Below are 26,240 nucleotides of genomic sequence, written 5' to 3' on the forward strand. Positions count from 1 at the left end.
TGAAATCGTATCAAGTATATTTTCCGACCACAACACTATGAGACTAGATATCAATTACAGGAAAAAAATCTGTAAAAAATGCAAACACATGGAGGCTAAACAATACACTACTTAATAACCAAGAGATCACTGAAGAAATCAAAGAGGAAATCAAAAAATACCTAGAAACAAATGACAATGAAAACACGACCACCCAAAACCAAGGAATGCAGCAAAAGCAGTTCTAAGAGGGAAGTTTATAGCAATACAATCCTACCTTAAGAAACAAGAAACATCACAAATAAATAACCTAACCGGGCTTCCCTGGTGGCGCAGTGGTTGAGAATCTGCCTGCCAATGCAGGGGACACGGGTTCGAGCCCTGGTCTGGGAAGATCCCACATGCCGCGGAGCGACTGGGCCTGTGAGCCACAATTGCTGAGCCTGCGCGTCTGGAGCCTGTGCTCCGCAACAAGACAGGCCGCGATAGTGGGAGGCCCACACACCGTGATGAAGAGGGGCCCCCACTTGCCGCAACTAGAGAAAGCCCTCGCACAGAAAACGAAGACCCAACACAGCCATAAATAAATAAATAAAATGAACAACCTAACCTTACACCTAAAGCAATTAGAGAAAGAAGAACAAAAAAACCCCAAAGTTAGCAGAAGGAAAGAAATCATAAAAATCAGATCAGAAATAAATGAAAAAGAAATGAAGGAAACGATTAAAAATATCAATAAAACTAAAGGCTGGTTCTTTGTGAAGATAAACAAAGTTGATAGACCATTAGCCAGACTCGTCAAGAAAAAAAGGGAGAAGACTCAGATCAATAGAATTAGAAATGAAAAAGGAGAAGTAACAGCTGACACTGCAGAAATACAATGGATCATGAGAGATTACTACAGGCAACTATATGCCAATAAAATGGACAACCTGAAAGAAATGGACAAATTCTTAGAAATGCACAACCTGCCGAGACTGAACCAGGAAGAAATAGAAAATATGAACAGACCAATCACAGGCACTGAAATTGAAACTGTGATAAAAATCTTCCAACAAACAAAAGCCCAGGACCAGATGGCTTCACAGGCGAATTCTATCAAACATTTAGAGAAGAGCTAACACCTATCCTTCTCAAACTCTTCCAAAATATACCAGAGGGAGGAACAGTCCCAAACTCATTCTACGAGGCCACCATCACCCTGATACTAAAACCAGACAAAGATGTCACAAAGAAAGAAAACTACAGGCCAATATCACTGATGAACATAGATGCAAAAATCCTCAACAAAATACTAACAAACAGAATCCAACAGCACATTAAAAGGATCATACACCATGAACAAGTGGTGCTTATCCCAGGAATGCAAGGATTCTTCAATATACGCAAATCAATGTGATACACCATATTAACAAATTGGGGAGAAAAACCGTATGATCATCTCAATACATGCAGAGAAAGCTTTCGACAAAATTCAACACCCATTTATGATAAAAGCCCTGCAGAAAGTAGGCATAGAGGGAGGTTACCTCAACATAATAAAGGCCATATATGACAAACCCACAGCCAACATTGTCCTCAATGGTGAAGAACCGAAAGCATTTCCACTAAGATAAGGAAGAAGACAAGGTTGCCCACTCTCACCACTATTATTCAACATAGTTTTGGAAGTTTTAGCCACAGCAATCAGAGAAGAAAAAGAAATAAAAGGAATCCAAATCAGAAAAGAAGAAGTAAAGCTGTCACTGTTTGCAGATGACATGATACTATACATAGAGAATCCTAAAGATGCTACCAGAAAACTCCTAGAGCTAATCAATGAATTTGGTAAAGTAGCAGGATACAAAATTAATGCACAGAAATCTCTTGCATTCCTATACACTAATGATGAAAAATCTGAAAGTGAATTTAAGAAAACACTCCCTTTTACCCTTGCAACAAAAAGAATAAAATATCTAGGAATAAACCTACCTAAGGAGACAAAAGACCTGTATGCAGAAAATTATAAGACACTGATGAAAGAAATTAAAGATGATACAAACAGATGGAGAGATATACCATGTTCTAGGATTGGAAGAATCAACATTGTGAAAATGACTCTACTACCCAAAGCAATCTACAGATTCAATGCAATCCCTATCAAACTACCACTGGCATTTTTCACAGAACTAGAACAAAAAATTTCACAATTTGTATGGAAACACAAAAGACCCCGAATAGCCAAAGCAATCTTGAGAAAGAAAAACGGAGCTGGAGTAATCAGGCTCCCTGACTTCAGACTATACTACAAAGCTATAGTAATCAAGACAGTATGATACTGGCACAAAAACAGAAATATAGATCAATGGAACAGGATAGAAAGCCCAGAGATAAACCCACGCACATATGGTCAGCTTATTTTTGATAAAGGAGGCAAGAATATACAGTGGAGAAAAGACAGCCTCTTCAATAAGTGGTGCTGGGAAAATTGGACAGGTACATGTAAAAGTATGAAATTAGAACACTCCCTGACACCATACACAAAAATAAACTCAAAATGGATTAAAGACCTAAGTGTAAGGCCATACATTATCAAACTCTTAGAGGAAAACATAGGCAGAACACTCTATGACATAAATCACAGCAAGATCCTTTTTGACCCACCTCCTAGAGAAATGGAAATAAAAACACAAATAAACAAATGGGACCTAATGAAACTTAAAAGCTTTTGTATAGCAAAGGAAACCATAAATAAGACGAAAAGACAACCCTCAGAATGGGAGAAAATATTTGCAAACGAAGCAACTGACAAAGGATTAATCTCCAAGATTTACAAGCAGCTCGTGCAGCTCAGTATCAAGAAAACAAACAACCCAGTCCAAAAATGGGCAGAAGACCTAAATAGACATTTCTCCAAAGAAGATATACAAATTGCCAACAAACACATGAAAGAATGCTCAACATTATTAATCATTAGAGAAATGCAAATCAAAACTACAATGAGATGTCATCTCACACCCGTCAGAATGGCCATCGTCAAAAAATCTACAAACAATAAATGCTGGAGAGGGTGTGGAGAAAAGGGAACCCTCTCGCACTGTTGGTGGGAATATAAATTGATACAGCCACTATGGAGAACAGTATGGAGGTTCCTTAAAAAACTAAAAATAGAACTACCATACAACGCAGCAATCCCACTACTGGGCATATACCCTGAGAAAACCATAATTCAAAAGAGTCCTGTACCACAATGTTCATTGCAGCACTATTTACAATAGCCAGGACGTAGAAGCAACGTAAGTGTCCATCAGCAGAGGAATGGGGCTTCCCTGGTGGCCCAGTGGTTGAGAGTCTGCCTGCCAGTGCAGGGGACACAGGTTCGAGCCCTGGTCTGGGAAGATCCCACATGCCGCGGAGCAACTGGACCCGTGAGCCACAACTACTGAGTCTGCGCGTCTGGAGCCTGTGCTCCGCAACAAGAGAGGCCGCGACAGTGAGAGGCCCGGGCACCATGACGAAGAGTGGCCCCCACTTGCCGCAACTAGAGAAAGCCCTCGCACAGAAACGAAGACCCAACACAGCCAAAAAAATAAATAAATAAATAAATAAATAAATAAATAAATAAATAAAAATTTTAAAAAACAAAGAACAAAAACCAGATGAATGGATAAAGAAGATGTGGCACATATATACAATGGAATATTACTCAGCTAAAAAAATAAACGAAATTGAGTTATTTGTAGTGAGGTGGATGTACCTAGAGTCTGTCATACAGAGTGAAGTAAGTCAGAAAGAGAAACACAAATACCATATGCAAACAGATATATATGGAATCTAAAACAAATAAAAAATGTTCATGAAGAACGTAGGGGCAAAATGGGAATAAAGACGCAGACCTAGTAGAGAATGGACTTGAGGATATGGGGACGGGGAAGGGTAAGCTGGCACAAAGTGAGAGAGTGACATGGACATATATACACTACCAAATGTAAAATAGATAGCTAGTGGGAAGCAGCCGCATAGCACAGGGAGATCAGCTTGGTGCTTTGTGACCACCTAGAGGAGTGGGATAGGGAAGGTGGGAGGGAGGAAGACGCAAGAGGGAAGAGATATGGAGATATATGTATATGTATAACTGATTCACTTTGTTATAAAGCAGAAACTAACACACCATTGTAAAGCATTATACTCCAATAAAGATGTTAAAAAATTTTTTTAAAAACATTTTGAGTTTCAGTGAAAATAATAGCTTCAGTGGATCGTAACACATCAAATATATTTAAAACCATGATTTCATCCTATTGCAAAAAACTGGTCATCACTGGAGGATGCTAAGGAAATAACTTTTTTTTTTTTTTTTTTGCCATACTTCTCAGCTTGCAGGATCTTAGTTCCCCAACAAGGGATTGAACCCGAGCCCTAGCAGTGAAAGCGCCAAGTCCTAGCTACTTGACTGCCAGGGAATTCCCTCTCTTTATTTTGAAAACTGGTAAATAAAAGAAAACAATCAAGCATTTATCCTGCCTTTCCTGTATAAACTGTAACACTAGGTAACCAAATAGTAGATGATGTGAGGTTGGTCTTTATGGAAGTGGTCAATCAAATAAACTAAAGAAGAAAGAATTGAATTTGAATATCAGCATTTTTTGACAGTCACTAATGAATTATTGACTCTAAGCATTGAACCCCAATGGCTGTTATTTTCAGAAAAAGACAGGTAAACAGATATTTTGTGCCTGGAAGAACACACCACTACCTATAAAATAATATTCCTCCCCCCCTTAATAGTAATAATCAAACGTGAATGTAACTCAGCCTGGAGATACAGGAAGTGCTTTTTGTTGCAGCCTGCAATCCAAGTCCTGACCACTCTGTTTTGGAGCTTGAAAAAGCCAACTGCTTCTATGTCCCACACTAGAGCTGTTTTAAATATTTGGTGACTGTAAAGCAGTAGCCTTACTGAAGTCTGTGCCTCAACCCTTTTCCAGTATCATCTCCCCAGAATCTTCATCTAGAAAATAGAAACAAACTTATTAGCAAAGCTCAAAGTAAGAGTGCTATCTTCCAAATGGTCTGAAGCTACCTATGGATGAGAGGGATGCAGAATGGAGAGGCCAGTAAGTAACTGATAAGCATGTACATTAAAATTATGCCTGGATAAATTTTTGGCTGTGGTTTTCACAGTACACCAGAAGTCTACTAAGTTTTGGAGTAATCACAAGCCAAAAAATTTTAAAGCAACAGCTTATGAACTTCAATCCTTAAAATAATCACAGCCCCAAATCTGCACTCAGCATTGTCAGCTCCAAAAGTTGTACATTCCCAGGAAAGGCTTCCTCCCAAATCATACCTTGAATGAAATCTTGGAAGAAAACATGCCAGGAAAATCCTCTTGGTATAACTTATGGAATTTTTTTCATTGAGATAGTTGATCTATCTTAAGTTTATTTTGGGAAAAGGAATGAGATTGTCTCAACTCCATCTATTGAACAATTCTTTCCTCCACTAATTTTTGAAATACAACTTTTATAATATTTTCATATTAATATTGTCATATGATATTCTCATATCAAATTAAACATGTGGGTCTATTTCTGAATTCCATTCTGTTTCATTGATCTACTTATTTATGTAGTACTACCAAATTTTAAAAATGGTACTATGATGATGCTATAATATAGCATGAAATATAAGGAACTACTAAAAACCTAAGCCTCTGGAATGTCAGAAATCAGGAAGCTTCAAGGAATAGTTCTTCTTTCTAGAATTCTGCCATTAAAGTAACTCAGCTCTAAAATTCAGGTTCTGGGTGACTTGTAGTCCAAAATTTCAAATTCCTTGGAAAATCTGATTGGCTTAGCTTAGGTTGAGTATTAGTCCCCAAATCAATTATCTATTCTTGGCGGGGGGAGAAATCCATGTATTACAGACATGACTGCTGGGTGTTCAACCCTGTATATCAGTGGAAGTTTGCAAAGAAACAAAGTGTTGTGAGCTGAACACTACTCTAGAAACTGTCTACTCCATTATGCCCACCTGCCCATCTCATACATCTGAAGCTTTCCTATCTCTGCATGATACATCTCTCCCACACACAATTGGCAGCCACCACTTTCCAATAAGAGATGATGCAAACTCCTGTCCCTGTATTGATCTAGAGGCAATGTCATAGGGTCATACAGCTGCAAGTCAAGGATTTCCTAGAGCATGCTCAATCCTCCAGTTCTGTCAAAATACCCTTACATATTCTATTGGGTTGGCCAAAAAGTTCGTTCAGTTTTTTCCGGTAAGATGGCTCTAGTAGCGCTTAGTTGTCTTTAACGTCATTTGAAACAATTTTGTTAGGTTGTATTGTGACAGCTGTCATATTAGCATGCATGTAAAAAAAAAGTTATCAAAACTGGTGAATATTGAATATGGAATAAAAAAAAGCAACATTTTTGGCATGTTACGCTTTATTATTTCAAGAAAGGTAAAATGCAACTGAAACGCAAAAAAAGATTTGTGCAGTGCACGGAGAAAGTGCTGTGACTGATCAAAGGTGTCAGAAGTGGTTTGTGAAATTTCGTGCTGGAGATTTCTTGCTGGACAATGCTCCACGGTCAGGTAGACCAGTTGAAGTAGATAGTAATCAAATCAAGACATTAATTGAGAACAATCAATGTTATACCACATGGGAGATAACCAGCATACTCAAAATATCCAAAGCAAGCGTTGAAAATCATTTGCACCAGCTTGGTTATGTTCATTGCTTTGATGTTTGGGTTCCACATAAGTTCAGTGAAAAAAACCTTCTTGACAGTATCTCCTTATGCGATTCTCTACTTAAACCTCACGAGAATGTTCCATTTTAAAACAAATTGTGACGGGCAATGAAAAGTGGATACTGTACAATAATGTGGAATGGAAGAGATCATGGGGCAAGCGAAATGAACCACCACCAACCACACTAAAGGCTGGTCTTCATCCAAAGAAGGTGATGTTGTGTATATGGTGGGATTGGAAGGGAGTCCTCTATTATGAGCTCCTTCCGGAAAACCAAACAATTAAGTCCAACAAATACTGCTCCCAATTAGACCAACTGAAAGCAGCACTCAATGAAAAGTGTCCAGAATTAATCAACAGAAAACGCATAGTCTTCTATCGGGCTAACGCAAGACTGCATGTTTCTTTGATGACCAGGCAAAAACTGTTACAGCTTGGCTGGGAAGTTCTGATTCATCCACCGTATTCACCAGACATTGCAGCTTCGGATTTCCATTTATTTTGGTCTTTACAAAATTCTCTTAATGGAAAAAATGTCAATTCCCTGGAAGACTATAAAAGGCACCTGGACCAGTTCTTTGCTCAAAAAGATAAAAAGTTTTGGGAAGATGGAATTATGAAGCTGCCTGAAAAATGGCAGAAGATAGTGGAACAAAACAGTGAATACGTTGTTCAATAAAGTTCTTGGTGAAAATGAAAGATGTGTCTTTTATTTTTACTTATAAACTGAAGAAACTTTTTGGCTAACCCAATACAACACATCAATTAGCTGGAAAATTTAATCATCACTAACACATCCTAAATTACAGTGGTTTTTCAAACTGGAGTACAAGTAAATTTAGAGGTACATAAAAACATTCCAAGAGGTACTCCGGCATTGAAAGTTTTGAGGGAATCAATGTTCAGATTCTCAGCTTCTTTCCTACAACTGATCTGTCTGAAATGTGTTTTTTTTTTTTTTTAACGTTGGGTTTATTTATTTATTTATTTATTTATTTATGGCTGTGTTGGGTCTTTGTTTCTGTGCGAGGGCTTTCTCTAGTTGCAGCAAGTGGGGGCCACTCTTCATCGCGGTGCGCGGGCCTCTCATTATCGCGGCCTCTCTTGTTGCGGAGCACAGGCTCCAGACGTGCAGGCTCAGTAATTGTGGCTCACGGACCTAGCCGCTCCGTGGCATGTGGGATCCTCCCAGACCAGGGCTCAAACCCGTGTCCCCTGCATTGGCAGGCAGATTCTCAACCACTGCGCCACCAGGGAAGCCCTGAAATGTGTTTGAGTTAGAGGACTCTTGAGTCTCTCTGCTTCCGCATCTCCTCTTTTACAGTAGGCTCTGACTTACTTTATAAGTATACCTTTCCCCCATCATGGATCTTACTATGGTTCATTTATCAGGGTGTAAAACTCCAGAGGAACAAATGACAAGCTATCTTAGGCCATTCATATTGGAGAAGCTTTCTTTAATCAAGGCACCATAAATCCACAGGAAAGCTATTTGTCTTTTGCTATCTAACATGTTTTTTGGTTGAGAGAAAAACATTAGAAATAGGATATTCTGAATTCAGATATATTAGGAAGTGGCACAGCAGGAGAAATGACAATTTTCCTTCAATGACTTAGTCTTCTTAACCCCCGAGGCTTGTAAAAGAAGTATGCCTCTGTGGGAGGGTCCCTTAAAATCAGAGCAAAGACCATTGGCCGGAAATGGGAGCTCTGGCCCCTTATCTCACCTAGGTGATAAACCCATGACAAGGATCTGTGTCCTGTCTAACTTGGATACTAAAGATTTGACAAGACTAGAGGTGAGGCCAAGATGGCAGAGTAAGAAGGCCCTGAGGTCACCTTCTCCCACGGTCACACCAAATAGTTGTACAAAGCAACTATTGATGAGAAAAACTGGAAGGCTAGCAGGAAAAATGGTCTACAATTAAAGATATAAAGAAGGAACCAAAATGAGATGGGAAGGAGGGGCAGAGATGCAGTATAGTCAAGACCCATATCCCTGGGCAGGTGACTCACAAACAAAATAATTACAATCACAGAGGTCCTCCCCAAAGAACAAGTGATCCAAGCCCCACATCCAGCTCCCCAGTCCCAGGCTCCTGCACCTGGAAGACAAGCCCCCAGAACATTTGGCTTTGAAGGCCAGTGGAGTTTACTTTCAGGAGGCCCAAAGGGCTGTGGGAAATAGAGACTCCACTCTTAAAGAGCGCACACAAGGGACTTCCCTAGTGGTGCAGTGGTTACGAATCTGCCTGCCAATGCAGGGGACACGGGTTCGAGCCCTGGTCTGGGAAGATCCCACATGCCGTGGAGCAACTAAGCCCATGTGCCACAACTACTGAGCCTGAGCTCTAGAGCCCGCGAGCCACAACTGTTGAAGCCCGTGTGCCACAACTACTGAAGCCCATGTGCCTAGAGCCCGTGCTCTGCAACAAGAGAAGCCACCACAGTGAGAAGCCACCGCAACGAACAGTAGCTCACCGCAACTAGAGGAAGCCTGCGCGCAGCAACAAAGACCCAATGCAGCCAAAAAAAGCACGCACACACAAAATCTCACGGGGACCCAGGACAGAAGTAGTAATTTGAAAGGACCCTGGGTCAGACCTACCTGCTGATCCTGGAGAGTCTCCTGGAGAGGCAGGAGGCAACTGGAGCTCACCCTGGGTCCATAGACACTGGAGGCAGCTTTAGGAGTCCATTCTACCACATGGACAGTGGTGTTGGCAAGCACTGTTTTGGAATCCACCCTCTAGCTTATTAGTGATGGGACCTGGTCCTACCCACCAGCCTTTTGGCACCAGCACTAGGATGCCTCAGGCTAAGCAGCTGGCCAGGCAGGGACATAGTCCTACCCACCAGCAGGCCTGCTGCCTTAAGACCCCATGAACCCACAGCCACCCCAGGACCCAGGCTTGTCCACCAGAGAGCCCAGGACCTGGCCCTACCTATCAGTGCACTGACACTAGCACTCAGACCCCCAGGGTCCTGCAACCAGAGACCTGGGAACCTGGCTTTGCCCACCAGTAAGCTGGCACTAAACCCAAGACCTCCTGTACCCTAGCCCCATCCACTAGCAGGCCAAGACCAGATCCAAGACACCTTGGACCCCTCAGCCAGCTGCCCCAGGATCCAGCCCTGCTCACCACCAGGCCAACACTGGCTTTGGGATACCCCCAACCCTGTAGCCAGCTGTGTCAGGAACTGGCCTTACCCACCAGCAGACCAACACTAGATCTGGGACCCCCAAGCTCCACAGCCACCTGCTCCAGAATGCAGCTCCACCCACCAGTGGGCCAGTACTATCCCCTGTATTTCCTGGGGCCTGCAGCCAGCAGCTTTGTTTTTATTTTTGTTGTTTTGTTTGTTTGTTTTGGGCCACACCATGCAGCTTGTGGGATCTTAGTTCCCTGATCAGCGATTGAGCCTGGGCCCTGGCAGTGAAAGCACTGAGTCCTAATCAGTCCTAACCTGGACTGCCAGGGAGTTCCCAGCTAGCAGCTTCGTGACCCAGCCCTGCCAACCAGTGGCTGTGGCAGCCTCCACACAAGGCAGGGCCTGGCAACAAACCAGACTGAGGGCCAGCCATGCTGACCAGACCACCCAACAGTAGTCAGCCCACCACAACAGAAGGACCCATGCAACCCAATAGGGGGCACCCCTAGAGCATGTAGTTCTGGTGACCAGAGTGGGGTGTACTGCTGGGATGCATAGCACATCTCCTACAAAAGGCTACTTCTCCAAGGTCAGGACGTGTAACCAACCTACCAGATACATAGAAATAAAAACAGCAAATTAGACAAAATGTGGCTACAGAGGAATAGCTTCCAGATAAAGGAACAAGATAAAACCCCAGAAGAAGAATGATCGTAAAGATGTTCAAAGAACTTGAGAGAAGATTAGGTGAACAGAGTGAGAAGTTAGAAGTTTTAAACAAAGAATTAGAAAATATAAAGGAGAACCAAACAAAGATGAAGAATACAATAATTGAAATGAAAAATACATTAGAAGAAATCAATAATAGATTAAATGATACAGAGGAATGGATCAGCAAGCTGGAACTCTCTGTCGAGGAAGCAGAAGAGTCCCAAACAGGATCAACTCAAAGAGGACCACACCAGTAACATTGCAATTAAGATAGAAAAAGTTACAGATAAAGAGAGAGAGTTAAAAGCTTCGAGGAAAAAGCAACAAGTTACCTACAAGGGAACTCCCATAAGGTAATCAGTTGACTTGTCAGCAGAAACTCTACAAGCCAGAACGATATATTTAAAAGTGGCACGATATATTTAAAGTGATGAAAGGGAAAAACCTACAACCAAGAATACTCTACCCAGCAAAACTTTCATTCAGCTTTTTTTTTTTTTTTTAATTTTTATTATTTATTTATTATTTATTTTTCGCTGTGTTGGGTCTTCGTTTCTGTGCGAGGGCTTTCTCTAGTTGAGGAGAGCGGGGGCCACTCTTCATCGCGGTGCACGGGCCTCTCACCGTCGCGGCCTCTCTTGTTGCGGAGCACAGGCTCCAGACGCGCAGGCTCAGTAATTGTGGCTCACGGGCCCAGTTGCTCCGCGGCATGTGGGATCTTCCCAGACCAGGGCTCGAACCCGTGTCCCCTGCATTGGCAGGCAGATTCTCAACCACTGCGCCACCAGGGAAGCCCTTTCATTCAGCTTTGATGGAGAGGTCAAAAGTTTTACAGACAAGCAAAGGCTAAAAGAGTTTAGCACCACCAAACCAGCTTTACAAGAAATGTTAAAGGGACTTCTCTAAGTGAAAAAGAAAGACCACATCTAGAAACACACAATGAAGAAAGGAAAAATCTCATCGGTAAAGGCAATTATATACAGTAAAGGTAAAAAGTCAGCCGTGTATAAAGCTAGTAGGAAGATTGAAAGATAAAAGTAGTAAAATAATCTATATCAGCAATAAGAATACCCAAACAAAAGATATAAAATAGGATGTCAAAATCCGTAAATGTGGTGATGGGAGCTGGGGGGGGCGGTGGTTAGAATGCAGAGTTGTTAAAATATGTTTGAACTTAAGGGATCAGCAACTTAAAACCCAGCTATCTACAGTGCAGGGAATATAGTAAATAACTATGTAATATCTCTGCATGGTGACATATCCTAACTAGACTTATCATGGTGATAACTTTGAAATGAATAGAAATACCAAATCACTGTATTGTGTAACAGGAACTAACATAGTGTTGTAGGTCAGTTGTACTTCAAAAACAAACAAACCCATAGGAAAACAGATCAGATTTGTGGTTACCAGAGGCAGGAGGTGGGGAATTGGACAAAGGTGGTCAAAAGGTACAAAGTTCCAGTTACAAGACAATTAAGTACTACTAGGGATTTAACATATAACATGAGAAATATAAGTAACGCTGCTGGAGGAGGGCTAAATTAGGAGTGTGGGATTAGCAGATACAAAGTACTATACATAAAGTAGATCAACAACAAGGGCCTACTGTATAGCACAGGGAACCATATTCAATTAAGAAAAAGCCCCACTGCTGTACATTATATATGCAAGTTGTTAAGAGAGTAAATCCTAAGAGTTCTATCACAAGGAAAATTCTTTTTTTCTATTTCTTGAGTTTTATATCTATAGGAGAGGATGGATGTTCACTAAACTTACTGTGATAATGATTTCATGGTGTATGTTAGTCAAATCATTATGCTGTACACCTTAGATTTATACAGTGCTGTCAATTATACCTCAATAAAACTGGAAAGAAACAAAAAAGATTTTATGAGACCAGTTCGAGAAATACCCATTTGCTTAGAAGCAACCTCTCTCTGCATTTACACCACTCTCCGTTTGCTTGGTGGTTACTTCCATGCCCTTGTGCCTTGGTATATGTCTCAGTTGTACATTTCTTGTTTTTGTTGTTTGTTTTGTTTTTTGTTTTTGTTTTTATTTCAAGAAAGAGGAAGCTAAAAATTCTATTTTTACTTCTGAGAAATAGATTAATATTATATCTTCAAAGAAAAAGAACTTACATTGAGAGTGTTAGTGTTTTGCCCTTTGTTGATCTCTTACTCAGACTGGTAGAAGAATCATTTTCATTGATGTTTAGCAAGAGTGTTACTTACTCCAAATCCATATTTATTTTTACTTGGAGTGAAGTCTACAGCTAGCTGTCACTCATTAACCAATTCTCTGCTCATTTATTTAGTCCTAAAATGTACTAATTAGATATATATTAACAAATAGGACTATGTTTTGAATTTTATTTTATTCTTTTTTTTCTTTTTATTAAACTATAGTTGATTTATAATATTCTGTTAGTTTCAGGTGTACAGCATAGAGATTCAGTTATTTTTTTCTGATTATATTTCATTGTAGGTTATTATGAGATATTGAATATAATTCCCTGTGCTATACAGTAAATCCTTATTGCTTATCTATTTCATGTAAAGGAGTTTGTATCTGTTAATCCAGTACTCCCAATTTGTCCCTCCCAGCCTCCCTCTCCCTTTTGGTAACCATAAGTTTGTTTTCTATGTCTGTGAGTTTGTTTCTGTTTTGTATATAGATTCATTTGTATTATATTTTAGATTTCACACATAGGTGATATCATATAGTATTTATCTTTCTCTATCTGACTTACTTCACTAAGTATAATATCCTCTAGGTCCATCCATGTTGCTGCAAATGGCAATATTTCATTCTTTTTTATGGCCGGGTAATATTCCATTGTATATGTATACATCACATCTTCTTAAGCCAGTTTTCTGTTGATGGGCACTTGGGTTATTTCTATGTCTTGGCTATTGTAAATAGTGCTGCTTATGAACATTGGGGTGCATGTATCTTTTCAAGTTAGAGTTTTCAGTTTTTATGGTTATATATTCAGGAGTGGGGTTACTGGATCATATGGTCTCTATTTTTAGTTTTTTAAGGAACCTCCATACTGTTTTCCATAATGGCTGCACCAATGTACATTCCTACCAACAGTGTAGGAGGGTTCCCTTTTCTCCACACCCTCTCTCCAGCATTTATTATTTGTAGACTTTTTGATGCTAGCCATTCTGACTGGTGTGAAGTGATTCCTTATTGTGGTTTTGACATGGATTTCTCTAATAATTATCAATGTTGGGCATCTTTTCATGTGCCTATTGGCCATCTGTATGCCTTCTTTGGAAAAATGTCTATTTAGGTTTTCTGCTGGTTTTTTTGGTTTGTTTGTATGTTTTGGTTTGTTGGGGTTTTTTTGATATTGAATTGTATGAGCTGTTTATATATTTTGGATATTAAGCCCTTGTCAGGTACATCATTTGCAAATATTTTCTCCCATTCCGTAGGTTGTCTTTTCATTTTGTTGATGGTTTCCTTTGCTGTGCAAAAGCTCCTTAGTTTGAGTTTATTTTCGTATATGGTGTGAGAGAGTATTCTAATTGCATTAATATACATGTAGCTGTCCAGCTTTCCCAGTACCACTTGTTGAAGAGACTGTCTTTTCTCCGTTCTATATTCTTACCTCCTTTTTCATAGATTAATTGACCATAGGTGTGTGGATTTATTTCTAGGCTCTCTATTCTGTTCCATTGATCTATATGTCTGTTTTTGTGCCAATACCATGCTGTTTTGATTCCTGTAGTTTTGAGTAGTGTCTGAAGTCTCAGAGGGTGATACCTCCAGCTTTGTTTTTTCCCTTAGGATTGCTTTGGCAATTCTGGGCCTTTTGTGGTAATATATAAATTTTAGGATTATTTGTTCTAGTTCTGTGAAAAATGTCATGGGTATTTTTGCTAGGGATTGCATTAAATCTAGTTTGCTTTGTGTAGTATGGCCATCTTAACAATATTAATTCTTCCAATCCAACAGCATGGGATATCTTTTAATTACTTTGAACTATCTTCTGTTTCCTTTATCAGTGTCTTATATTTATCAGCATATAGGTCTTTCACCTCCTTGGTTAAGTTTACTCCAAGGTATTTTATTTTTTTGATGTGATTTTTAAATAGGATTTTTTTTTTACCTTCTTTTTCTGATATTTCATTGTTAGTGCAAGAAATGCAACAGATTTCTGTATATTAATGTTGTATCCTGCTACCTTGCTGAATTCATCTATTAATAATAATAGTTTTGTGTGGAGTCTTTGGAGTTGTTGTCTATTTAGAGTATCATGTCATCTGCAAATAGTGATAGTTTTACCCCTTCCCTTCCATTTTGGATACATTTTATGTCTTTTTCTTGTTTGATTGATGTGGCTAGGACTTGCAATACTATATTGAATGGAAGTGATGAGAATGGGCATCCTTGTCATCTCCCAGAATTTAGTGGGAAGGCTTTCAGCTTTTCACTGACAGTATTATGCTGGCTGTGGGTTTGTTGTAAATGGCTTTTGTTATTTGTTATATGTTATATGACAGTTTTATATCATAAATGGATGTTGAATTTAGTCAAATGCTTTTTCCACATCTGTGAAGTCATCATGTGGTTTTTTTTTTTTTTTTTTGTCTTTCCTTTTGTTACTGTGGTGTATCACATTGATTAATTTGCATGTATTGAATCATTCTTGTGCCCCTGGAATGAATCCAACTAGATGATGGTGTATGATCCTTTTTATGTATTGTTGGATTTGGTTTGCTAATATTTTATTGAGGATTTTTGCATCTATATTAATCAAAAGTGTGGTCTGTAATTTTATTTTTTTTTTGTAGTATCTTTGTCTGATTTTGATATCAGGATGATGGTGGCTTCATAAAATGAATTTGTGAGTGTTCCCTCCTCTTCAATTTTTGGGAAGAGTTTGAGAAGTATAGGTATAAGTTCTTCTTTGTATGTTTGGTAGAATTTCCCAGTGAAGCCATTTGGTCCTGGACTTTTGTTTGCAGTGAGTTTCTTTTATTACAGGTTCTATTTCACATTTGGTGATTGGCCTGTTCAAATTATCTGTTTCTTCTTGACTCAGTTTTGGCAGGATGTGTGTTTCTAGAAACTTGTCCATTTCTTCTAGGTTGTCGAATTTGTTGGCACATAACTATTCATAGTATTCTCTTACGATTTTCTGTGGTATAGTTTTTTATTTCTTTTCTTTTATTTCTTATCTTGTTTATTTTGGATCCTCTCTCTTTTCTCCTTGGTGAGCCTGGCTAGAAGTTTGTCAATTTTGTTTATCTTTTCAAAACACCAGCTCTTGGTTTTATTGATCTTTTCTCTGGTTTTTTTAATCTTTATTTTATTTGTTTACTCTCTGATCTTTATTATTTCCTTCCTTCTGTGGGTTTTGTTTGTTCTTTTTTTTTCTAATTCCTTTAGGCTGTCAGTTAGGTTGTTTGAGATTTTTCTTATTTCTTGAGGAAGGACTGTATTGCTATGAACTTACCCTCTTAGAATTGCTTTTGCTGCATCCTGTGGATTTTATAAGGTTGTATTTTCATTTTCACTTGTCTCGAGATATTTTCTGATTTCTTCTTTGATTTCGTTGACCCATTGGTTTTTTAGTAGCATGTCGTTTAATCTCCATGTGTTCGTTCTTTCCCCATTTTTCTTTCTGTGGTTGATTTCTAGTTTCATACTGTTGTGGTCAGAAAAGATGCTTGAAATAATTTTCCTCTTAAATTTGTTGAGGCTTGTTTTGTGAGCTAGTATGTGATCTATCCTAGAGAATATTCCATGCATGCTTGAAAAGGATGTATATTCTGGGTTTTTGGATGTAGTGTCCTGTAGATATCAATTAAGTTCTACTGGTTTATTGTGTAATTTGGGACCTATATATTGCCTTATTGATTTTCTGTCTGGATGATTTGCCCATTGATGTCAGTGGGATGTTAAAGTCTCCTACTATTATTGTATTATTGTTAATTTATCCCTTTACATCTATTAGTATTTATTTTATATACTTAGGTGCTACTATATTGGGTGTGTATGTTAATGAGTATAACATCTTCCTCTTGTATTGATCCCTTTATCATTATATAATGCCTTTCTTTGTCTTTCTTTATGGCCTTTGTTTTAAAGTCTATTTTGTCTGATATGAGTATTGTTACCCCTGCTTTCTTGTCATTTCCATTTGCACGAAATATCTTTTTCCATCCCCACTTTCAACCTGTGTGTGTCTTTCGCCCTGGAGTGAGTCTTTGTAGGCAGCGTATTGTGGTTTCTTGTTTTCTTATCCAATCTGCCACTCTGTCTTTTGATCAGAGCATTTAGTCCATTGACATTTAAAGTAATTATTGATAGGTATATAATTACTGTCATTCTAATTCTTGTTTTCCAGTTGTTTTTGTAGTTCTTCTTTGGTCATTTCCTCTTCTTTTTGTTTTTTCTTTTGTGGTTTGATGATTTTCTTTTGTAGTATGCTTGAGTTCCTTTCTTTTTGGTTTTTGTGAATCTATTGTATGTTCTTGATTTGTGGTTTCCATGGCATTCAAATATGTTGACCCATAACTATAACTACTTGCTTTATACTGATAGCCATTCAAGTTCAAACACATTTTAAAAGATCTACATTTTTAACTTCCCTCCCCCACATTTTGTGATTTTGATGTCCTATTTTACATCTTCATGTTTATCCTTTTACTGTTAATTGTAGTTATAATTGCTTTTACAAATTTTTTTGATTGTTTTTTAATCTATGTACTGTCTTATATAAGTGATCTTCAACCCTTTTATATATTTGCCTTTCCTATTGTGATTTACCCTTTCCTAAATTTTCCTGCTTCTTTCCTATTTAGAAAAGACCCTTCAATATTTCTTTTAGGGTAGGCTTAGTATTGCTCAATTCTTTTAGTTTTTGGTTGTCTGAGAAATTCTTTATCTTTTCTTCTGTTCTAAATGATAATCTTGCTGGATAGAGTATCTTAGGATGCAGGTTTTTCCTTTTCAGGGCTTTGAATATATCATGTCACTTTCTTCTGGCCTGCAAAGTTTCTGCAGAGAAATCAGCTGATAGTCTTATGGGGGTTCCCTTATAACCAACTCTTTGTTTTTCTCTTGCTGCCTTTAGAACTTTTCTTTATCTTTAACTTTTTGTGATAGGTCTTGGTGTAGGTCTGTTTGGGTTCATCTTGTTTGAGACCCTCTGTGCTTCTTCTTGTACCTGGATATCTGTTTCTTTATTTAGGTTTGGGAAGTTTTCATCCATAATTTCTTTAAATATATTTTCAATCCTCCTCTCTCTCTTTTCTCTTTCTGGAACCCCTGTTATACATAGGTTGGCATATGTTTTATATTATCCCATAGATCTCATATGTTGCTTTCATTTTTTAAAATTTGTCTTTCTGTCTGCTGTTCTGGTTGGGTGATTTCCATTATTCTATCTTCCAAATCATTTATTCATTCTTCTTTGCCAGTTAGTCTGCTATTCTTTGATTCTAGATAAATTTTTATATCAGCAATTGAATTGTCTATTTTTGATTGATTCATTTTTATTGTTTCAGTTCCTTGTTATAGTGATCGCATTTCTATCAATAATCTTTCACAATTCAGTTGGCACTTTTATTACCACTTTTTTGAACTTGGGATTTAGTAGATTGGTGAGCTCTGTTTCATTATTTGTTCTTTCAGGGGATTCCTCTTGTTCTTTTAATTTGGAGTTGTTTCTCTGCCTTTTCATTTTACTTAACTTCTTCTGTCTTTATGAGTTTAGGAGGAACAGTTATTTACTGTGCTCATTAAGGGGTGTTTTTATGAGGGAGCGTCCCTGTGTAGGCTGTGTGTATCCAGTGTTTTTGGTGTGAGGGCTGATTTTGGTATGGATGCCAGCCATGTCTTTTCTCAGGGTGTGCTGGCTGTTATCACCTTGATAGGGGATGTGGTTGGTGTTGTGGTGTCCAGAGCCTGCACTGGATATTTTGTGGGGCCTCCTCTCTGCTCCATAGCTGATGCCACCCTGTCAGGGTGGGGTGTGCTCCCCAGTTGTTGGATTAGAAACCCTGAGGGTCAGGTTTGATCAGACTCCATTGCCCTTGAGTGCATGCCCTGCCACAAAGGAGGTGATTGTTGAAGCAAGTGAGGCCCGTGCGATCATGGAGGACCTATGCACCACCTGTGTAAGTGTCCTCAGTTCCACTCAGAAGCAGCCCAAGGTTGCATCCATTTCTCTGTTGTGTTTGTCCCAGATCTAGTGCAAGGTTGTGGTGTGGAGTAGGCTGGGGTTGCAGATCAGGTTATTATGGCTTCAGGATCTGAGGTGGCTGCACTGCTGCCTGAGACCTGGGCTGCCTCTGTGGCAGTCTTCTCCCAGGACCTGTCTGCCTCAGAGCTAGCACTAAGCTGTAGTGTGGAGTGGGCAGAGCTGGGGCCCTCTCACTGGGAGGTGAAACATTACTCCTAAGTGTGCTGACAGCAGCCATCACCGCCACACCCAGACCACACCCCAAGCCCTCCAGGCTGTCCCTGTGTAGCTAGATGAGTCCTCTCCCAGGACCTGTCTGCCCAAGATTCAGCACTTAGCCACTGAGCACACTTGTGATGTCACCTCATGCATGTGTTGACAATGGCTTCTGAGGCTCCATCTGGATTACACCCTAGGCACCCCACTCTGTCTCTCTGTAGCTAGTCATTTCCCAGGGCTCAGTTGTCCCAGATCTCACACCAGGCTGTGGTGTAGAGTGAGCAGGGTCGGGGTGTTCCCCTCTTCAGATTGGGAAGTGTGGCAGGGCAGCAGCTGCCAGTGTACGGCTCTCTCTACCCTGATTATTGGCAAGCCAGCATGTGCAAACTCCTCCCAAGTAGAGTCTAGGCTTCTCCAGTCCTTCTGTCTGTCTCAGCAGATTTCCCAGCAGGTAAGAAGGCTTGCCTCCTCCACACAGGACTCCAAGACTGGGACACCCAGAATGTGGCTTGACCTGCCCGCTCCCCAGGGCGAGAGTCTGCCCGTGTGAACTTTCTCTTCCTTACAGATCCCTCCCAGGGTGCAGGTCCTGACCCAATGCCTTTTTTTCTGTTCTAATTCCTTTGTAAGTCAAGTGGTTTCTAATTCTTCGCTAGCAATAAAATTGAAGGAGAACCTAATTGTGTTGTAAGGTATTAGATTCTTAAAAATATTTTTCATGCTAGATACCATATGGTTTTCTTCTTTTTTTTTTTTAATTTATTTTATGGTTTTTACAAAACAACTCAGAAGGAATTCAAAGAACCAAATGATACCATTAGACTGAAACTCCTTTTATTCCCAACTACTTATTTGTATGAAAAAGATTGATCAGAAATAAAATCTATAAAAATTTAAAAATTGGAACATAATTAATTATTCACCCATAAATCCATGTTATATATTTTAAAAAGCTCCGTTTAATTCAGAAAGTGACAAATGTCTAATAAGTTTTTTATTTTTATATTTATTTTCTTTGATCAAAATATTTTTATATGTAAATTGTTTTCATCATTTGTGTTTACATAATAATTGTATGATTGATCCAATCTAGAAGACATTTTAAAAAAATCTTAGAGTCTTTAAATTCACAGAAAATCTAAAAACAGTAATTTAATATATATGCATATTTTTGCTACACAGAGTATGAGAGAATGGTCAATAAAAACACTCAAGCATAGAAATATAATACATTAGGGTGAAATTTTGTGAAGGAAGTAGAATGCAAATATGAGTTTAAGGAGAAAAAAAGATGTAAAACTTTTGACTGTTAAAAAAGAGCTTGTTCTTCTAATTTTAAATGAATGCTGGTCATTTTTATATTGCTATATTGTTAAGTTTCTATTGAATTTATTTGAAAGAATGGTGTATTTTATTTTAAAATGTCAATATTTATAATATACTGCACATTATAACCACTTCAACTTGTGCTGAAAAACTTTAGGTAACTTAAAATCGTGCAACAAAGTTTTTAAAAAAATTCTTCTGAGGAATTACTGGCAAATAAATTTGCAGACTATTGTTATAAACAACAACAGGGAAAAAGGAAGAGTAAAGAGGTGAAAGATTTTTGTTCAAATTATGCTATATCTTAAAAAGAACAGGGAGAAGGGGTGATGATTCAAGCTTCTTGCAATACACTCACATACCAGGCAGAAATCTGAAGTCTGAAGAAGGGAACATGAAAGCTACTACCTTCCCTTTAGAGGCACAACCTAGAAGTTGAATCCATCACTTTATTTAACTTCTGTAAACCTTAGTTCATAGTCACAGACAGCTGCAAGGGAGGCTGGAAAATGTAAATCTTATTCTGATGGCCAGGTACCCAATTAAGAAAATACAGTAGAGGTTTTGTTCTCATTTTTACAACTGGTCATGCAGCTTTAGTTTGGCATTAATGATTTCCCTTCTCCTTTATTCATTCCATTTTTCTGCTTTTAAGGCCAAAGTCCATGATAAGAACAGGTGGAGCGTTATACCACTGCTTCACATTTTTTTGCCATTAAAAAGATTCCTGTTTGGAGGCAACATTGACTAGGAAAGCATGGTGGTGTATAGGATATTCAATAAATATACAGATGTTAGTGCTGGCAGAAGAATGATGGGTAGGGGAAGCCAAGTAAATGCAGAATTAAGCATCTATTCTTATGGTCTACATGATGAAAGGGGTCAAATAAAATCAGCCTGGCAACAGGTGGCTAGTTGTCAGGACCCTAGAGTTATTTTGGTGCTAGGGTTTGCTACCATACTGTAAAATTAAGTACTCAACAGTGGCAGTGTAGGCCTTTGGGAGGGAAAATCCCTTATTGAGTCCGTGTGTTTGCCATCTCTGCAAGTGACTATTGGTACTTTGTTCATTAGATAATTAGAGACACACCCAGCAGGTTGAGGAAGAAGGATGACTAACATCCATGGAAACAGTTCTCCTGTGTGTATGGTTATTTAAAGCCTCCTCCCTCCCTCCATCGTAGGCTTGTGTGATGAGTTAAATGGGATATGTATTAGTCAGAGAATCTGTTTTCTTTGTAGTAAGATCCAAATTAACGGTGGCTTAAAGTAAGATAGAAGCACACGTAACTCCCCCATAATAGTTTAAACATAAGCAGTCTGGGGTTGATACGGTATTGAGGATCCAGGTTCATTCTATCTTGTTGCTCTGTCATCTGTAGAATATTGCTTACATGCATATGGTGGGAAAGACTCATCGCTGCGTTCACACAGGCAGAAATCTGAAGTCTGAAGAAGGGAGAGTGAAAGATAACTCCCTTCCCTTTAGAGGCAAGACCCAGAAGTTGAGCCCATCACTTCCTTCTACTTCCTATGCACTAAATCTTAGTTCATAGCTGTAGATAGCTGGAAGATGGGCTGGACAATTCAGTTCCTCCATTATTTCAAGGGCTTACTCATCACATGTGGCTCACAGCTGCTCTATTGGACAGCACAGACAGAAAATCTTCATCCCTTGTAGGAAGTGACATTGAGCAGAGCTGCTTTGGATCAAACTACCCATTTATAGGAAGTATGAAAACTAGAAGGATAAATTAAATGATGCCATGAGGAAACAACCAGCCAAGTCATTCTATGGGACAAATGACTTACTTTTTTCAAAAACTAAATGATATTTTTAAAAGGCTTTAGGATACATAACAATTAACTGTGATGAGTAATTTTGAATCCCAATTTGAACAAACTAAGTATAAAGAGACAATTTTTAGATAGGAAAATATGAATGTAGACTGTATATTAGATGTTATTAAGGAATTATTGCTAATTTTAGAGATACAAGAATGTCATAGTGGTTATGTAAAAAATAAAATCTTTTTCAGTTACAAAGCCATACTAAAATGTCTGGAATTTGCTTTAAAATATTTAAGCAAATGGGACTTCCCTGCGGTCCAGTGGTTAAGACTCTGTGCTTCCACTGCAGGGGGCGTGGGTTCGATCCTTGGTCGGGGAACTAAGATCCCACATGCCGTGTGGCCAAAAAAAAAAAAAGCAAAAAGCAAACAAAAGAACAGAGAAGGATAGGTAAAATGAGATTGGCAAAACTATAATAATTGCTGAAGTTATGTGAAAGGTACAAGAGGATTCATTATAATATTCATGATGAAAATTAGAAAAAGAAATAAAGGTGGCAGCTGCCAATAAGCCCAAGCTGATTGCTACGCAGGAACAAAGCCTCAAGTTACCAAATCTATACATTTTTCAAAAGAAGAAAAAATTTCAGATTTAGAAAAAGTAAAACCTCTTACTTTCATAAAACAAAAATGATGTGGTCAAACAAAACACATCTGTGGACTGGAATTTGTCCTTGGGCCATCTGTTTCTGGTCTAGGAAAAGCCTGTTTTGTTAATGAGGTGTTTTCCCCCAAACTTAAGAGTATGCTCAAGCTTTCAAATAACTTCTGGAAACCAGTGCTAATGGCTCGGTGCCTGGGGACACAGAGATGAGTGAGACATTGCTACCACCCAGAAGGAGCTCTGAGTCTCATGAGGGGATGGGCATGTGGGCAGAGGCACAGAGCACAGCATAATGGCACACGCGGGGAAGATCAGGCAGGGATGTGGTGTTAGCCCGGCCATGGGCTGAACTGTGTCCCCACACCCACAATTCATATGTCAAAGTCCTAACCCCAGTACCTCAGAATGTGACTGTACTTGGAGACAGGGACTTTAAAGAGGTAATTAGGTTGAAATGAGGTCATTAGGGTGGGCTCTAATCCAGTATGACTGGTGTCCTTATCAGAAGAGGAGATTAGGACACAGACATGCACAGAGAGATGCCCATGTAAAGACACAGTGAGAATATGGCCATCTGCAATCAAGAAGAGAGGCTTTCAGAAGAAACCAAACCTGCCAACACCTTGATCTTGGGCTTTTAGTCTCCAGAATTGTGAAAAAATAAATTTTTGTTGCTTAAGCCACCCAGTCTGTGGCATTTTGTTATGGCATCCCTTCCAAACTAATACACATGGGAAGCCTTAATTTTGCCTAGGGAAGTCTGTGAAGAAGTCTTTGAAGTCTTTCATAAAGAAAGTGCTACCCATGTATTTGCAGTAAAAGTCCTGATTTCCATGTGTCATTTGAGGAAATTCTTAGGTTCAAGTGTCTGCGTCTCTCTAAGAAAGGTCATCTCTTCCATAACTTTAATTGCTTTCTTTTTGTTTATGACTTTAAAATTTGTCCCTTAATCCTCTTCTTTTCCTCTACACGTGACCATTCTACTGGTCACTAGACATGTTCGCCTCGATCCCCCAAAAATTCTAAATGGGGAATTCCCTCCTCTTCTACCCACTCTCCAAACACTCCTTCTCTTGTCTTCTCACTTACTAGTCATCATTTGTAGAATAGAGAAATCTGGGACTCAGCCTAGACTTTTCTCTCTCCTTTACCTCCACGTCTAATCTGTCACTAGTTCTAGCTCACCTCACCTCCTAATGATCCTGAAAGAGGAGGGAAGGGGGCAGGGCACAACCTTTGAAAGAATGACATAGCCCGGGAACATGACAAACTGATTAGAACCAAATGGGTCCGAGATGGCGGACAAGTCGACTTCCACTAGACCTTGAGCCTCAGTATATGCTCACATCAGCAAGCTAAATGGCACACCCACAGGTGCCATGACAGTTCCAAGGCCGACCATAAGGATTAAAAAGTGGGTGGTGGCCTAATTCCTGGAAATCCCCGACCCTTCCCAAAATAGCTGGAATACTCCTCCCACTCATTAGCCTATGAAATTACCCACCCCTATAAAAACTGACAACCCCAAACCCTGGTGCCCTTCTCACCTTCTGAGATGGCCCACACTCTGTCTGTGGAGTGTATTTCTCTTTAAATAAATCCACTTCTGACCTATCACTTTGTCTCTCACTGAATTCTTTCTGCGATGAGTGAGACATCAAGTGGCATGCAAACACAATCACTATAAATATTTTTATTATATATATTTCCTTCCAGTGTTTTTTCTATGTGTAGATTTTCATTACATAGTCAAAATCATACTATGTATGTAGCTTTTTTTTTCTTTTTTATTTATTATCATATCAAAGAACTTTGTCTCTATACATATAATTCAAATGAGTGTATATTATTCCATTAATATTCCATTGCATAATATCTCAGAGTTTACCTAATTGATCTTTTGATACTGTATTATATTCCTTAAAGAAGAAAAAGTCAAAAATGTGTCTATCATGACATGTACATAAAAAGAACAAAATAATTTTAGTTACTTCTTAACCTATCCAGATCCTTTCACCGAACTACATCTTGGTTTATAATGAATCAAGTTGAAATATTGGTCCAAAGACCTAATAAGCTCTAAAAGTGAAGTGTCACATGCTTCAGCAATGTAGAACTTGTCATATGACTGGTTTGACAAGGTCAGATCAAATGGGCAGGGGAGAGTTAGCTGATAAATGTGGGCAGTGTCTGTTCCCAGCTCACACCACCCTGGACTGTTCCGCTAATTCTTCGACTCAGCAACTTAGTGGACTGGATACCAGCTCTGCTTTGCTTGTATAAGACTGGCCAGGTCTGCACTATAAACTTCCAGACTAACAGGCTCACAGAAAGGGTTTGGAAAGACAGAAGAATGCTGTAGCACTGTCATTTTATTTTGTCTTTTTCATGTTAAAGCACATACAATCTACCCAAATTGCTTTCCATGAATGAATTCCATAAGGAGATTATATATGTATAGTTTCAATGTGAGTAGCATTGCTTAATGTCTTGCTCAACAGCACCTCCTTCAGTCTGCACCAGCATTGAATTTCTTGGTGAACTCCTTTTTACTGCCAGAGGTGAAACCAAGTGGAGAAAACAGTTAACATTTTCCATTTCTTTGGCCCCAGTGACCTGGATCTTGCATTTCACTCTGCTTTGCATAACTAGCTACACACATGTGCATATAAAAAATAAAATGGAATGAGGAAAGGAAAGGAACATATAAAACACTCTCTTTTATTTGATGAGGAAATCAAGCTACTCTCTATTTCTCACTGTTGTAAAAAGCATACCTTATGGTACGGGTATTGTGTTACATTTCTGGTCACATATGTATGCTTAACTGCACACATGGAAAAGGTAATAGTTATGAGGTACAACATGTAAAATCTGTTCTTAAAATTTGTTTGTAGCAACATAGCCTCTAGGTTGTATGCAAGCTAAATTTCATGTTTAAAGTATTTCTTGCTTTAGATCTGACTAATATATAATTTATTTATTCCAATTCAGGAAGGGGTTTCAGAATAGAAATGTCTAAATAATGGTCAAATTTTCCTATAGGTCAATTCTGAGGCAGGATGCAGGGTTTAATTATAATGGGAACTGTCCTTTGGCCCTCATGTTAGGGTCAGCAAAGATGGAATTCTATATATCTTTATCAAATCTCCTGTGACTAAATCAGTCCATAGGATGGTGCTTGTAAGGATTTTATATGTAGCTTCCAGTAATAGTGCTCATTCTATCAATCAACGTCAAATTAACCCCACGATTACTGAAAATCTAGAATAAAATATAAAATATTGAATCATTCATTTTTAATAGCATAGGTAATCAATGTGTGTTCTCTGGAGAGATGACTCATGATTTTTTAATGTAAAATTTATGAGACAGTTTGGGAGAGTGGAGAAAGTCCTACCCTCTCTCCTCCATGTTGGAGTATCGGCTCAGTGGGAACAACCAG

The 26,240-nt window shown here is 38.9% G+C and overlaps 1 protein-coding gene and 1 pseudogene across 1 annotated transcript in view; both read left to right on the forward strand.

Annotated features, from left to right (window-relative positions):
• The window catches only part of NMD3 (NMD3 ribosome export adaptor), a 119,925-nt gene that overhangs the window by 16,033 nt on the left and 77,652 nt on the right, over nucleotides 1–26,240 (forward strand). The window lies entirely within an intron of this gene.
• Nucleotides 10,750–26,240, forward strand: part of LOC137765861 (small ribosomal subunit protein uS2-like) — a 54,540-nt pseudogene continuing 39,049 nt past the window's right edge.

This window comes from Eschrichtius robustus, chromosome 6 (genome assembly GCF_028021215.1).
Source record: "Eschrichtius robustus isolate mEscRob2 chromosome 6, mEscRob2.pri, whole genome shotgun sequence".
NCBI classification, from domain to species: domain Eukaryota; kingdom Metazoa; phylum Chordata; class Mammalia; order Artiodactyla; family Eschrichtiidae; genus Eschrichtius; species Eschrichtius robustus.